The sequence below is a fragment of the Macadamia integrifolia genome, unplaced genomic scaffold (assembly GCF_013358625.1).
Source record: "Macadamia integrifolia cultivar HAES 741 unplaced genomic scaffold, SCU_Mint_v3 scaffold1695, whole genome shotgun sequence".
Lineage (NCBI taxonomy): Eukaryota > Viridiplantae > Streptophyta > Magnoliopsida > Proteales > Proteaceae > Macadamia > Macadamia integrifolia.
The window spans coordinates 27,732-42,761 of NW_024868314.1; the positions used below are offsets into that span (position 1 = coordinate 27,732).

Consider the following 15,030-nt stretch of genomic DNA (forward strand, 5'->3'; position numbering starts at 1 on the left):
ATAATACACTCTGAGATATGGTTAAGTCAATGATGATGCAAACCAGCCCCCTAATATCTTTCTGGGGGATGCTCTTTTAACTGTTGCCTACATCCTTAGCCGAGTACCTTCACAGTTAGTTCCTTCAACCCCCTATAAGTTATGGAATGGCACAAAGTCAAATTTAGGGCATATGTGATCATGGGGATCAACAGGTTACGTTCATCGTACCTCCTATAAGTTTCAAAAGCTTGGCCCCATCGCCAGGAAACATATATTTATAAGATATTCCGATAGCTCGAAGGGTTACATTGTGTAAGGTGAACACTTTGATGGAGGAATGATCGAGATAGAGTCACGCAATGTTGACTTTATTGAGAAAGACATACATAGCATTAGTTACCCCAATGGGAATCTCGATCACTTTGAGATAAAGGATGACAAAAGCATCTCACTTACTCTTAACGAGGGTGGGGAATTAACTCATCCTATAATAGCCAAAGAAAGTGAGATCGATCATCAACCTAGTAGAAATGTACCAACCAGTAAGAGTGTACTACTAGACGATCATTAGAATTTCCTTAAGTGTAGGAGCACTTACAGACACATTCCCCATCATCATTTTGAGATTGAAGGGGAAACTCTCATTTTTGTTCAAAAGGATGAGGATGAGTCCGCTTCTTTGCGAGAGGCGCTATTCTCACCTGCTAAGAGTGGCAAGCTACTATGGAGGATGAACTGATTTCTATAAGTATGAACCAGGTATGAGAGTAGTTCTACCTCCTAGGCATAAGACCATTGAAAAAATGGGTTTTAAAGGTCAAACACAAGATAGATGGTTCAATTGACAAGTATAAGGCACACCTTGTGGCAAAGGGCTATATACCCAAAGGGAGGGTGTAGACTATGATGAGACTTTTTCCCCTATAGTGTGCGTTGCCTCAATTCGCCTCATTTTAGACAATGTCACAAAACTTGGAACTCTATCAGATGGATGTTAAAACTGTATTTTTCAATGGAGAACTTGACGAGAAAATCTTTATAGATCAACCAGTGGGTTTTGAGGTCAAAGGACAAGATCATAAATTCCACCGTCTCAAATGTTCTATAGATGGCCTTAAACAATCATCTAGGCAATATTACTTTAGATTTCATCAGGTCATTATCTCTATTGGTTTTGAAATGATCAAAGAGGACCATTGTGTATATGTGAAACAGTTCAAAGGAAGTCTCTTTATTCTATCCTTATATATTGATAACATTCTATTGGTTGGGAATGACATGAAGATATTGTTGCCACTAAAGAGTGGTTATTGACTACTTTTGAGATGAAGGACACGTGTGAAGCCAACTTTGTGTTAGGCACTAAGATCATTTAGAATCTCTCTAAGAATTTTCTTAGTTTGTTTCAAGAGACTTACATAAAGAAGATCCTTAAACGATTTCACATGGACAAGTCTAAACCATTGACAGTCCCATGGACAAAGCGTGTGCTTTGAGCCTTGACCAGTGTCCTAAAACTAATAAGGAGAAGAATCAAATGTGCAAAGTACCCTATGCAGCAATGATAGGCAATCTAATATACGCAATGATGTGCACACATCCAGATATACGATTCTGAATTGGCATGGTTAGTCATTACCAGAGTAATCTAGGACCAAGTTATTGACAGGTAGTAAATAGAATCTTTTGATACCTTCGTGGGACCAATGGTCACACCCTCACATTTAGTGGTTCAGATTTAAGATTGAGAAGCTATAGTGATGCTGACTGGGCTAGTGACAGAGACAAGTGCAAATCTACTTTGGGATATACATTTGTCCTAAGAGGCGGGGTTGTATCTTGGAGCAACAAGAAGCAAACTTGTATCGCCCTATTCACGATGGAGTCTAAGTACATCACATGCTTGGTGGCAGTTCAGGAGGCCATTTGGCTAAGAGGTTCCTATAGTGCCTTGGAATTACCACTCATTTAGGAGATGCGGTGCTAGTACACTGTGATAGTACGAAAGTCTTGGCATTTGCTAAGGATCCCAAGTTCCATGGGAAATCCAAGCACATAGACATCAAACATCATTACATTCGAGACATGGTTACATATGGGGAAGTTGACTTGAAGCATATCTCCACGAGTAGCATGATGGCTGATCCATTGACTAACCTATTGCTCAGGACATTTTCCATATTCATGTTAGAATCTGGGACTTGGACGTGGATGATTTGTATTTTTTAGTTTTGACATTTCTTTAGACATTATTGTTATTACTCTTTCATTTTGATATGAGGCATATACTTCTTTAAGGTGATTTATGTGTGTATATATTTTATTTTATAAATATGTCACTAGACTTGAATCGATGCAATCACATGGGTGATTCACCTTGGCGCTTGAAAACAACAAGAAAGATGAGTCATATTTACCTTGTCACTTAAAGATAGCAACCAAGATGAATAAATAACTTTTAAGCTAAGTGACACCTTAATTAGAGGTAAGATGAGACATTTCTATGGCCAAACACAAAGATCCCACATCTCATTGTGGGCTACTTATAGTCGAGTGTGAGAATTCAAGCAGGCACCACGGGGGCGAATGGGATAATTCACTCAGGTTAGGCACTTGATAGTGCGAATGACCCAGACTCGTATGGTACTCTTTTTATTTTATGAGTGACATGCCACCTTAGTGGGAGTTGCACCATAACATACATTTCATACCATATGTGCTTTGTTAAGACCGTTTGTGAGAGTGACTGAATTGATCCCTTCTTCGTCACTGTGTGAGCCACTTGGATCAAACTTAGTTAATCCTATAGATACCCTCTACCTGAGACCATATCATAAAAAGAATGCCCAATGATGCTACTTTGACGTGCTCCTTAGGATTGTAGATGATGCAGTCCAGCGGAATACAATTAGGAAAGTGGCTAGGAACAGTCGAATTAAAATGTGAACTTAAGGAAAACTATTCGAAATTACACCCTAGTTTGTTGGTCATTACCTAGGCAACTATTGTATTTGTGTTTTGACATAATCATGAGCACATTGCATGTTTAAGGGCCATCATAGCTCAATATGAGGGATCAAGAGTGCTAGATTTGGTGTAGTTGGATTGTTTAGGTTACCCTAGATAATTTGTGAGTGATGTGCTATGTTAATTAGACGGAAGCTTGATATAGCACTCCTACCTTTATACTATCTCATTAAGTCCCACGCTCCATTTCCTGTATGATGCGACACCTTTGGTATAGAGACTTCAAAATGGATAATTGAGTATTTTCGTCCTGCGTGGGAGAGTGTGAGATGCTAATCCAACTGAGCCTCGACCCGGTTCGTTCGTGGGTCGCCACTTGGGGTAATCATAGACCCACTAGGATTAGAAACCCTAGTTGGCCAAATCTCTATAAATAAGAAGTTTGACCATAACAAAGCAAGGTTTTTGACCTAGTGTCTTCTGTTTCTCCCAATTGAGAGTGTGTATCTCCAAGGATCTCCATTGCAATCCTTGAATTTTGAGGGTGAAACACTGCCTAATGAGATATCCGCAATCCTTTGTTCATCGTCGTTCGTACGGATCGACACGTACCACAATCTGATCCATTCTACTACGAGGAAAGCTTCATCGAGATAATCCCTGTTCTTCTATTTGGTTTTCAAATCCATGCCTTCATCAAACTTCTTGGGTTGAATTGCTACCTTCGAAAGTTCCCTAAACAAGTACAAACTTGTTTGGTCCGAAATATTTTACTCTTATTGTTCATTCATCTTTTGTCTTTATTTATTTTATTTTTAATTTTCTCTTGATCAGCAACCCATTCAAGTTGCACTTGCACCTAAGTTATACCATTACCAGAAAAAATAAAAAATTCTTAGATTCTTGTATATCCTTATAATGGGGTAATTTTCATGGATCAACTCAATTCTTAATCATATGACCCACAATTTATCATACTTTTTCCCCTTCATCCTTAACACTTGAGACCATTAGCCATTGAATAGATAGGCTATATTGATCCAACCTATCTTCATCACACCACCAATGTTTCAATGACATTTTTGAATTTTGTAAGATCAACCGAAAAAAGATTCAGTTAGTTTGTTAATTAACCTTGTTTGATGTAAGAGATCTCCATCAGATCTTCTTTTGACCTCCATCAAGATATTAATGTAACAAGGGCATTTAACTTCCGAAGATATAATTGTCACTCTCATATTTTACAAGTCCTCAATTTTCCCCAAAAAGAAGTGGGGAGAACATGGGCCTCATCAATAAGCAATGGTGGATGATGTTTTTTTGGAACACCGGTTGTGGCTGAAGAGTGCTACACCACATACTACACCACATATGGAGGTTTCCGAGGTTTAATAACTAACAATACCACAAAATCAACTTGGGCTCCATCTCTTTTGTTAGGCTCATTATTCAGAAGGATAAATATTCTCTGAGACGTTGTGGCATGGGAACTTATGTTAACACTCTCTCTCTTCTGCGCAGAAATGATCTTTCCGCCTTAGGCTCCGTTTGGTATCGTTCTAAAAAAACATTTCTGGAGTTTTTTCGTTCTATTGAAACGAAAAAACGGAATCTTCTGTTTGGTGCGCTTATGGTCCGTTTCTATTTTTTAGAACAAAAAGTGAAAAAAAAAAAACTGAAAAAACGAGAATTGGACGAACTCCAAATGGATTCCATCTTCCTAGTTTCGTTCCATTTTACAAAAAAAAAAAAAAAATCCCGATAAAATCTGAAATTTTAAAACACCATTTTTTCGTTTAAAAACTGCGTTTTGATACAGAAACTGAAATTTTCGTTTTTGACACGAAACGGCGTTTTTAGAACAGAAACCAAACGGGCTCTAAATCATTTCACCGCATCTCATTAGGCTCTGTTTGTTTTAATGTAAATTTTATAGAAAAATTAGATTTTCCGATGTTTGTTTCGTAATTTGGAAAATTTTACTTGAGAAAAATTTTACCAAATCTTGGTATTTACCGGAAAATAGCGAGACATATTTTCTGCCTAAAATGGGCAGAAAACAAGCCTGGAAGACTATTATGTTCTTCCCCGACGAAATCATTCGATACTCACGCCATCCTCCCTCGCTCTCAAAAATCATCTTCCCTTAATCTCTACTCTGCAACCTTCTCCTACCTCGATCAAAAAAACCATCTTCAATCCATCACCATCTCATCAATCGCAAAAGGGTAGAAACTCGTTCTCCTCGGAGTCTCCGTCCCATTCGCTCCCAACTGTACTTGCTTTTCACTGACGACCGAGGAGATGAAATCAAGGAATGTCGCTGTAGAGCTCTTGGAGTATCGTTGGACTTGAGGAATAGCAGAGATGGGGCTTCCTAAATTTGGGCAATCGATCCAGGAGATTCTGTTTGGATGCTGTAATCGGTGTCTTCGGGAGTGTTTGTGTGGACGATTCCGATGGATCCACTCAAGAAAACGGACAGAACAAACAGATACTCCATGTATTAAACATGAAAACCAAAACAATATCATAAAATAAGCTCAGTAAAAGGGATAGAAAGAAGAATAGAGACAGAGATGAGGTTAGAACTCCACTTGCACCGAAGCTTCGAAAGGATATGTACGGTTTTTGAGATCGATCAGTTGATCGAAGCATAAGCTCCGAAGCAAAGCGAGATCTAGGGTTCGGGAAGATAGAGAGAGACGGAGACGAGAGAGAGAGTGTGTTAATGGGCTTGAGCCTAGAAACCTAATGGACCCAACCTTTAATGGATTTGACTTTAGATCCATCATCATATTATCCAATGCCTAATGGATCATGAACAAAACCCCATCAGGCTCTTTTCGTAACTGAGCCCCCCAAGCCCCGAGGAGACCGAGCCCGAGCCCGAGCCCGAGCCCGAGCCCAAGGATGCTGCTGAGTGCGCTCTTTGTGCCAGGAATGCTGCGGGAACTCGCAATCAATTCCATCTACGCAAGCAATTCCATCTCATTTGTTTATCGCAGTTCACATCTTTTGGTGTGCCTCCTTAATCCGTTTGTTTAGAGATTCGTTCCCCATATCTTCACTGATGAGTTTTTTAAATTCACTGGCTTTATATTCGGGTTATGGTTGATGAGATATGTGGGATAACAGGTTGTCAAGAAGATTTGAGATTTTCTTTTTTTTTGGTAAATAAGCTATAAGAGTTGAAAGCAAAGAGAAGTATTTTCCCTCTTGCAAACAAATGTTGGAAAATGTTACTATAATTTTTGACATCCTATTTTCCCTCTTGCAAACAAACACTGAAAAATATTTCCAAAAGGAAATTTTACATGTAAAATTTTACAATTTGGTGTCCGTTATCTATAAAAGGGAGCTCATTCTCTTCAGAATACACCATGAAAAAAGACGAAGAAGAATAGATTACTATTTTCCTTTTTGTGTTTGTAAGCAGAGTAGATTTTTGTGAGAGTCTTATTTTCCATTAAGAGTGTTTGTAAAAAGGAGTGAGAAAAGTATGAGTGTTGTATACAAGTGTCTGTGTGCAATTCTGTAATTCAAGACCTATATGTAAGTTTTGTCATGCCCCGTCATCGTCATCTTCATCTTCATCAATTCTTTCTCCTTCCGATGACGGCAGCCAATTCGCTCAACTGCTTGATTACTAACGGGCAAATAGATTAAAAAAAAAAAAAGGGAACGCAGACTGCAGAGAGAAAGAGAGAGGTGGGTATTTTGGTCAATAGGATCTACTTATATTTTTAAAATTACCGCACAGCCCCTATTGATCCTTCATCAGGTTATCGTCCACGTGAAGGACTGAACGCGGCCAGAGTGCGGAAGGGGTTACCCACGGTTTCGAATTCGCGTCGAAAGGATTTGACCTGGTCAACTTTTTTCAATTCCTAATACAAGAAGGAAAAGAACTCTAGTTTTCTTTAATCCCTACTTTCTAATTCCAACGTCAGGATGGAAAGGACCCACAAAATCCCAATCTATATAAACTGATCATAACGGCTTTCATGACTCACAGATCAATAGCAAATTAAACCACTATTTTCTCATCCCTCCTCCTCCTCCCCTGCTAAAATCCTAAGCTTAATAACAAATAATGAAAAAGCCATCGAAAGATCTGATGAGGTATCGAATGGGTGATTCAGTTGAGGTTCATAGCAAAGAAGAAGGCTTCGTGGGTTCTTTCTACGCAGCAAAAGTTGTGGATGTGTCAAAGAATAATCATGTATTGGTAGAATACAAGACCCTTTTAACTGATGATGAATCAAAATGGCTGAGAGAGATGGTTCATGTGAGTGAAGTCAGGCCTCGTCCTCCTCAACTTCAGGTTTCTAAGTTCAATCTGTGGGACATAGTAGATGCTTATGACAATGAAGGTTGGTGGGTTGGAAGGATCAGTAGCATAGCTGAGTCCAAGTATTACGCATGCTTCGATGGCGGCGATAGGAAAGGATCAATAGATGATGATGGTGATGAGATTCCTGATCAGAAACGGAGGAGATTGATAGATGAGTCCAAGTATTATGTGTACTTCTCAAGCACTCCAGATCCGATTGCCTACCCCTTTTCTCGGCTTAGACTTCATCAGGAATGGAAGAATGGGAACTGGGTTGTTCCTTCCAGTTCCAGTTCCTTCTTGCCCTGAAAGCTGGTTTCCTTTGTTTTGTTTGCTTTTCTTGGTTTTCTTGTAATTGAAAGTCTGAAATTTGAGCTTATCCTTATAGATTAGTGCTTTGTAATCTTTTTCTTACCTTTTTTTTTTTTTTTTTTTTTTTTTAAGAAGAAATTTTAGTTTCCAGAGGCCAGAGCAGAGCCCTACATCATCAACTGTTACAATTTAATTTATCAGAATCAGCTGATACTGATCCGAATTCTGACCTATTCGATTCCTTAAATCATGATGCCCGGTTTAAGGTATTGGAATCAGGACCAGGATTAGTTGGGCGATATCATTTTTTTTACTTTCTGTTTTTACCTTTAGTCTAGAGACTCTAGACTCTATGCCGATACCTCGACACAAAAGCATCTACGACTAAGATCCGAACCTGGTGATTTTCCCGATACCAATCCGATCCGTTTACATTTTTCTGGTTTCTATGTTCTATGGGAAAAAATCCTATCCGTCAAAATCGGGTTGAAACACAGTTGTCAATTGGGAACTGTGTCTCCGCTATGTCACGTTATATTAAGGATCAAAATTTTCTACCAAATTCTTTACCAAAAAAATAATTTTCTATCAAATTCATAAAAGGAAATAAATAAAAAAATAAAAATATGAAGGCCCTCTTTGGCATCATTTTTCTTTTTTATTTTTATCTATTTAACAAAAATCATTAATGAAAACTATTAAAATGTTTTGAAAACTATTAAAATGTTTTGGTAATTACTTGACAAAAATGATTTTTTGTGAGAAAATGTTTGGTATCTCTATGTGCAAAATAGTTTTTTAAAGAAATTGATGAAGAGATTTCCTTTACCCATCTTTTTTATAATTCTCTTTCTCCACTTTGGACCTAAGAAAATGGGGCAAAGGGTTTGGATTTTTAATTACAAAGCAATGACTACTTTACCCCTCTATATTGAACCTTTAAACACATGCTCATTAAAGTCCAGCGTAAAAATAACTGAAAATCATTTTTTGCCATAGCACATAAATGACTCTTAATTTCTTTTTTGTTTTTGTGTTTTACTAATTTTTTTTTAAATAGAAACAAGTCCCATAAATGATACCAAATACAGTCAAAATCATTTTTATGAACAAAAATCAAAAAGAAAAATGATACCAAAGAGGGCCTTAGACGAATCTTCCCCCAAAACAGAAACCAAACCACCCACAATCTTGGCTACACTTGTCTCTACTCCATTGAGATCCTGATTGGTCCTGACTTATCTCAAACTGATTTTGATCCAGATGCATAAATCACTTGAATCAGCCTGACAGGCCTATTTGGGATTAATTTGGGATCAGGTAAGAATCAGTTTTCAGGAAAAAGGAAAAAAGTGGAAAGTGGAGACAATCTAGACTCTTTCCCTCTCCTACCTCTTTCATTGCAACACCTTCTTGCTCTACGACATCCCCTTATTTCCTCTTGCTACCACCACCTTATATTGGCTATGGTAGAATAAAATTAACAATTAAAACTCTACTACCCAAAATAAAAAGACAAATCTAATACTGTAAGGCAATACAAGACACGATTGAAAGAAAGGGAAAGGGACAATACCTACACAATAACAGTTAGTTAAGAGTGACTTTGGTCTCTTCTCTACGTCCACTATCAAGTGATACCCACACACTTGGATATTTCAACTGGATCAATTTCTAGATGGCATTGATCAGACCCTTTATTCTTTTTGGTAAATCATTGACATTATATTCTTGGGCTCACAATAACCCAAGCACTTGTTGGAGCTCACACTACAACCCAAGTATTTCAACTCACACTCAAACCCAAATAGTTTTTTAGGACACTACTCACTATACTTTAACATCGAAGATTCTCCAATCTCCTACTACAATTCTCTAATCTCCTGCTACAAATCTCCAGTACATTTACAAGGGGAACCTCAATTAAGATTGGATCCCATTTCAGCCAAGCATGTGAAAAAAACTGGTTGTAAATCACTCCATAGCCTCATAATTCCATCTCTAAGCATATCAATGAAACCGAAAACACTTTCCTTAGCTCTAGAGATTCAGAGCATCTTAGATAAATTTTTTGAAGTTTTTGAAGAACCCAAGAGGCTACCCCCTGTAAGATCAAACGACCATTCAATACACCTTATTCCAGGGCTACACCAGTTAATGTGAAGCCGTACAGGTATCCCAATTTCAAAAATCAGAAATAAAACGGTTGGTATAAGAAATGTTGCAGCAAGGGACTATACGACACTCTCAGAGCCCCTTTTCTTCTCCTGTATTGCTAGTCAAGAAGAAGGATAGGACTTGGCGGTTTTGTGTGGATTATTGAGCTCTAAACTCCATCACCATTAGGGATAGATTTCCCATTCCAACGGTGGAGGAGTTGTTGGATAAGCTTCATGGTGCTTGCATTTTTCTAAACTGGATCTCATGAGTGGTTATTACCAAATTAAAATGTCAGATTGTGACATTCATAAAACAGCATTCCACATACATCTGGGACACTATGAATTTGTTGTGATGCCTTTCGGCCTTACAAATGCACCATTCACTTTTCAAGCGATTATGAATCAACTTCTCCAACCATTTATAAGAAAATTTGTAATAGTATTTTTTATTTTTTAGGGTGAATTCTCAGATAAATTTTAAAAATAGGATTGGTACAAGATAATTTGCCTTTTGGATTTATGTTAGATCAACCAAAAAAATATTCATTTAGTTTGTTAATTAACATTTTTTATGTAAGAGATCTCCATGAGATCTTCTTTTGACCTCCATCAAGACATTAATGTAACGAGGGCATTTAACTTCTAAAAATGTAATTATAACTCTCATATTTCACAAGTTCTTTTCCCCAAAAAGAAATGGAAAGAGCAGGGAGGTGGGGGTAGGAAACCTGGACATCATCAATAAGCAATGGTGGATGATTTTTTTTGGAATACCGGTTGTAGCTGAAGAGTAGACTACACCACATAGAGAGGTTTCCAAGGTTTAATATCCAACAATATAGCACCAAATCTACTTGGGCTCCATCTCTTTTCTTAGGCTCATCATCCAAAATGGGGTACCATTTTCACACTAAAGGAAGATAGTTCTCTGAGACGTTGTGGCATGGGAAAGTATGTTAACAGTCTCTCCCCTCTTCACATAAAATAACCTTGCAGCTTTTTCATATACCAAATCATTCAACCTAGGGGTGTCAATTCTTAAATCGAACCGATAAAACCGGCTGGGTCAGACCAAACCGATAACAACACGGACCGAATCGAACCGAAGTCTTATTGGGTCGATTCGGTTTGGAGTATTGCAACCCCAAAATCAAACCGAACCACACCGGAAACCGGATGAACCCGAAACCAAACCGAAATTGGCTCAAAATAGGGACCGAAACTGAAACCAAACCTGTAAGGAACCGAAACACTTCAAAATTCATTAAAAAAATCAAAATTTGCATAGTTTTGTAAACATTTGTATGGAAAGTCGAATCCAAACTGGACCAAAAACCAAAACCAACCGGGTTACAAATCGATTTAAGAAATCGAAGACAAACCAAAACCAAACCGCACCGAAACCGAAATCAAACCAAAACCTGAATTTCCTTATTGGTTCGATTTTGTTTTCAACTTTCCCACACCAAAACCGACTCAACCCAGATCGAAACCGAGCCGGACCGACCGATTGACACCCCTAATTCAACCGCATATCATTAATGGAGAGAGAGAGAGAGAGAGAGGTGGGTATTTTGGTCAATAGGACCTACATATATTCTTTAAATTTACCACACAGCCCCTATAATCCTTTATCCGTTTATCGTCCACGCGAAGGAGTGACGTGGCTAGAGTGCGGTAGGGGATACCCTCATAAGTCATACCCACGGTTTCGAATTCGGTTCGAAAGGATTTGACCTGGTCAACCTTTTCCAATTCCTAATACAGGAAGGAAATCAAGACTAGTACTTAGTTTCCGTTTAATCCCCTACTTTCTATATAAACTGATCATAGCCGCCTTCACTCAAAGGTCAATGGCAGATTAAACCACTATTTTCTCATCCCTCCTCCTTCCCTGCTAAAATCCTAAGCTTAATAATGAAAAAGCCATCAAAAGATCTGATGAGGTATCGAATTGGTGATTCAGTTGAGGTTCATAGCAAAGAAGAAGGCTTCGTGGGTTCATTCTATGCAGCAAAAGTTATGGATGTGTCAAAGAATAATCACGTATTGGTCGAATACAAGACCCTTTTAACTGATGATGAATCAAAATGGCTGAGAGAGATGGTTCATGTGAGTGAAGTCAGGCCTCGTCCTCCTCAACTTCAGGTTTCTAAGTTCAATCTGTGGGACATAGTTGATGCATATGACAACGAAGGCTGGTGGCTTGGAAGGATCAGTAGCATAGCTGAGTACAAGTATTACGCATGCTTCGATGGCGGCGATAGGAAAGGATTAGATGATGATGATGATGGTGATGAGATTCCTTATCAGAAACGAAGGAGACTGATAGATGAGTCTAAGTACTATGTTTACTTCTCAAGCAGTCAAGATGCGATTGCTTACCCCTTCTCTCAGCTTAGACTTCATCAGGAATGGAAGAATGGGAACTGGGTTGCTCCTTCCGGTTCCAGTTCCTTCTTGCCCTGAAAGTTGGGTTTCCTTTGTTTTGTTGGTTTTTCTTGGTATTCTTGTAATTGAAAGTCTGAACTTTGATATTATTCTTACAGATCGGTGCTTTATGATCCTTTAATTTTTATTTTTTTTTCTGAAGAAATTTTAGTTTTCAGAGGCCAGACCCGACATCACCAATTGGTACAAATCGGTTTTAGATATTAGAATCAGGACCAGGATTAGTTGGGCCGATATCTAATCTGAATTCAACACATTTACCCTTGATTTTAATTTTAAAAATAAATTTTTTTTGACCTTTTACCTCTAGTCTATACCGATCCCTCGATACAAAAGCATCTATAGCTAAGATCCGAACCTGGTGATTTTCCTGATGCTGATCCCACCCCTTGAACCGTAAGAGGTGTGGGAAACTTTCTCTGTTGGCCAGAAGTGTAACTGCCACCACGTTTGTTTAAGGATTCATTGTCCCCTTGAAAATCGTTTGCTGTTGTAAGCGGCTCTCCAGAATGTACTATCCTTTTTCAACTCCAAAAAAAAATTGTCCTACTCCATGAAATTAGGGTGATGATTGTCTGCCGTGGGTGCAGTAAGCATTGGATGGCGAGAAGAAATCAACATATATCCTAATGTCATTCCGGCCATTGAATGTTTATCGCACCGCTACATCCGCAGCAAAGGATTCCCATGAGGTGATGCTGCAAAAGAGGAATCCTTCCTCTTTGGCTTATAGGTTTTGTAACTAGTATTCCTATGATTGGTTTAATAGGTACTTTTTTTTTATGATTCATCCCTCAAGTAATCGAATGGGTTGGAAATGGTTGGGAAGTAGACATGAAAAAATAAAAACTCAATGGGACCCCACCTCTCCATCTTATTCGAGAGGCAGGATCCCTTTAAGTTCTTACTATATCAATGAGCCGACATCAATACCATCCTTTAAATCCATGGATGTAACCGTTGTCCAGACGACTCCCTGATTGAATAGAGGTGTAACAGACTACAGAGTGTATCAAGTCCAAGAGAAAGCAAGCACTTGGATGAATCTTCCCAAAAATAGAACCCGAACCACCCACAATCCTGGCTACACATGTCTCTACTCCAAGGTTTAAAAACCCGCATTGGGATCCGGATTGGTCTCTCACTTATCTAAAATTGATTTTGATCCAGATCAGCAATCACTTGAATCAACCTGACAGGCCTATTTGGGATTAATTTGGGATCAGGTAACAATCAATTTTCAGGGAAAAAATAATGGAATTTGGGATCAGGTAAGAATCAGATTTCCAAATGGCATTGATTAAAGCTTTTATTTTTTTGGTAAATCATTAACATTATATTCTTGGGCTCACAATTAACCCAAGGCGCTTGTTCGAATTCACACTAAAACCCAAGTATGTTTTTTGGGCTCACACTCAAACCCAATTAGTTTTTTGGGACACTACTCACTGTACTTTAACATCGAGGATTCTCCAATCTCTTACTACAATTCTGTAATCTCCTGCTACAAATCTTTGTTTTAAGAGATTACAACATCATGCTCAAAAGCTAGATATGAAGCTTAAGTACAAAACCAAAAACCTCAAAAGGTAGAGAATAAAAAGTTTAAAGCTTGACACTATGATTCTTACAAACCCTTTAAACCAAGACTAAAAGATGTCCAAGAGTCCCATAAACTTATCATAAGTAGAAGAGAAACATGCTTTATGAGGAAGCCACTAAATCGGTTTTTATGTTTATCTTGTATGAGTTTTATGGATATAGGTCCCACTTTTCTCGATGTTGCTTATTTTTTTCCTCACCTACCCCCACACTCATGCGAGCCCACCTACAACTACCCTGTCTACCTCCTAAGAACCACACCCCATGTGACCTTCCATTCTGCCCTGAAGAAAGAAAAAAAATAAAATCAATGATCACCTGTCACTTTGTTTTTCAAGGAATACTTCTCGTACCACATGCCGCCTCTGAACATCAATTGGCAAATATTTTACCAAGGCTCATAATATTGTGCATCTTCAGTATCTCCTATCCAAATATCAAATGGTCCATCCATCTTGAGTTTGAAAGGGGATGTTAGATGTAATATTTGAGATTATGTTAGCTGTAATATTTTGTCGATATTATGTCTGTATATTTCCTTGTATGTAATAGTGCCATTGATTCTGTTTTCTTGTTTAAGATGGCACTCTCGTGTATATATTTCCATCCATTATAATAGAATAGACAGAGTTATAAAATCTCACAACTATATTGTACTTCTCATTAGCAATAAAAATTTTGTAAGAAAATAAATATGGGCAAAGTGTAAGACATGTCTAGCATATATTGTATTTATACCAAATGAAATAGGAATTCAAAATATCGTAGACATCCTTCGTCTTGAGTCAGGAACATACAGAATTAGAGTCTAGTTGTATCAAAATGATACTATCCTTAAGGTTTTTAATGCCCCTAATTGTACAATCGGGTACCTCCAATATGTGATTATGTAGAGAAATGTAAAAGCTATACTTATTATTAAACACAAAGAATACTAGATACACAAAGAGACTTAGATGAATAAACACAAAGTTGGGAAGAACAAAAAAACACTTGTTAATGCCTTTTGTTATAATTTTCGAACCGTCTACAAAATATATATGCAACGTACCCCTTTTAGGTATGTGTATGTATATAGATGTGTTTGTAAGTGTATTAGCGTCCCTATACACATGTCTGCATGTGTACAATATCATAAAAATGTATCTGTACACCCATATATAGGTGTACTACACCCGCACCCATAACAGTCCTCGACGAGAAATGTTTAGAAATTTT

General features: G+C 38.0%; 1 pseudogene; it reads left to right on the forward strand.

Annotated features, from left to right (window-relative positions):
• The first annotated feature begins 6,979 nt into the window (after nucleotides 1–6,979).
• On the forward strand, nucleotides 6,980–12,305 carry LOC122064610 (annotated as a pseudogene).
• Nucleotides 12,306–15,030: the final 2,725 nt, after the last annotated feature.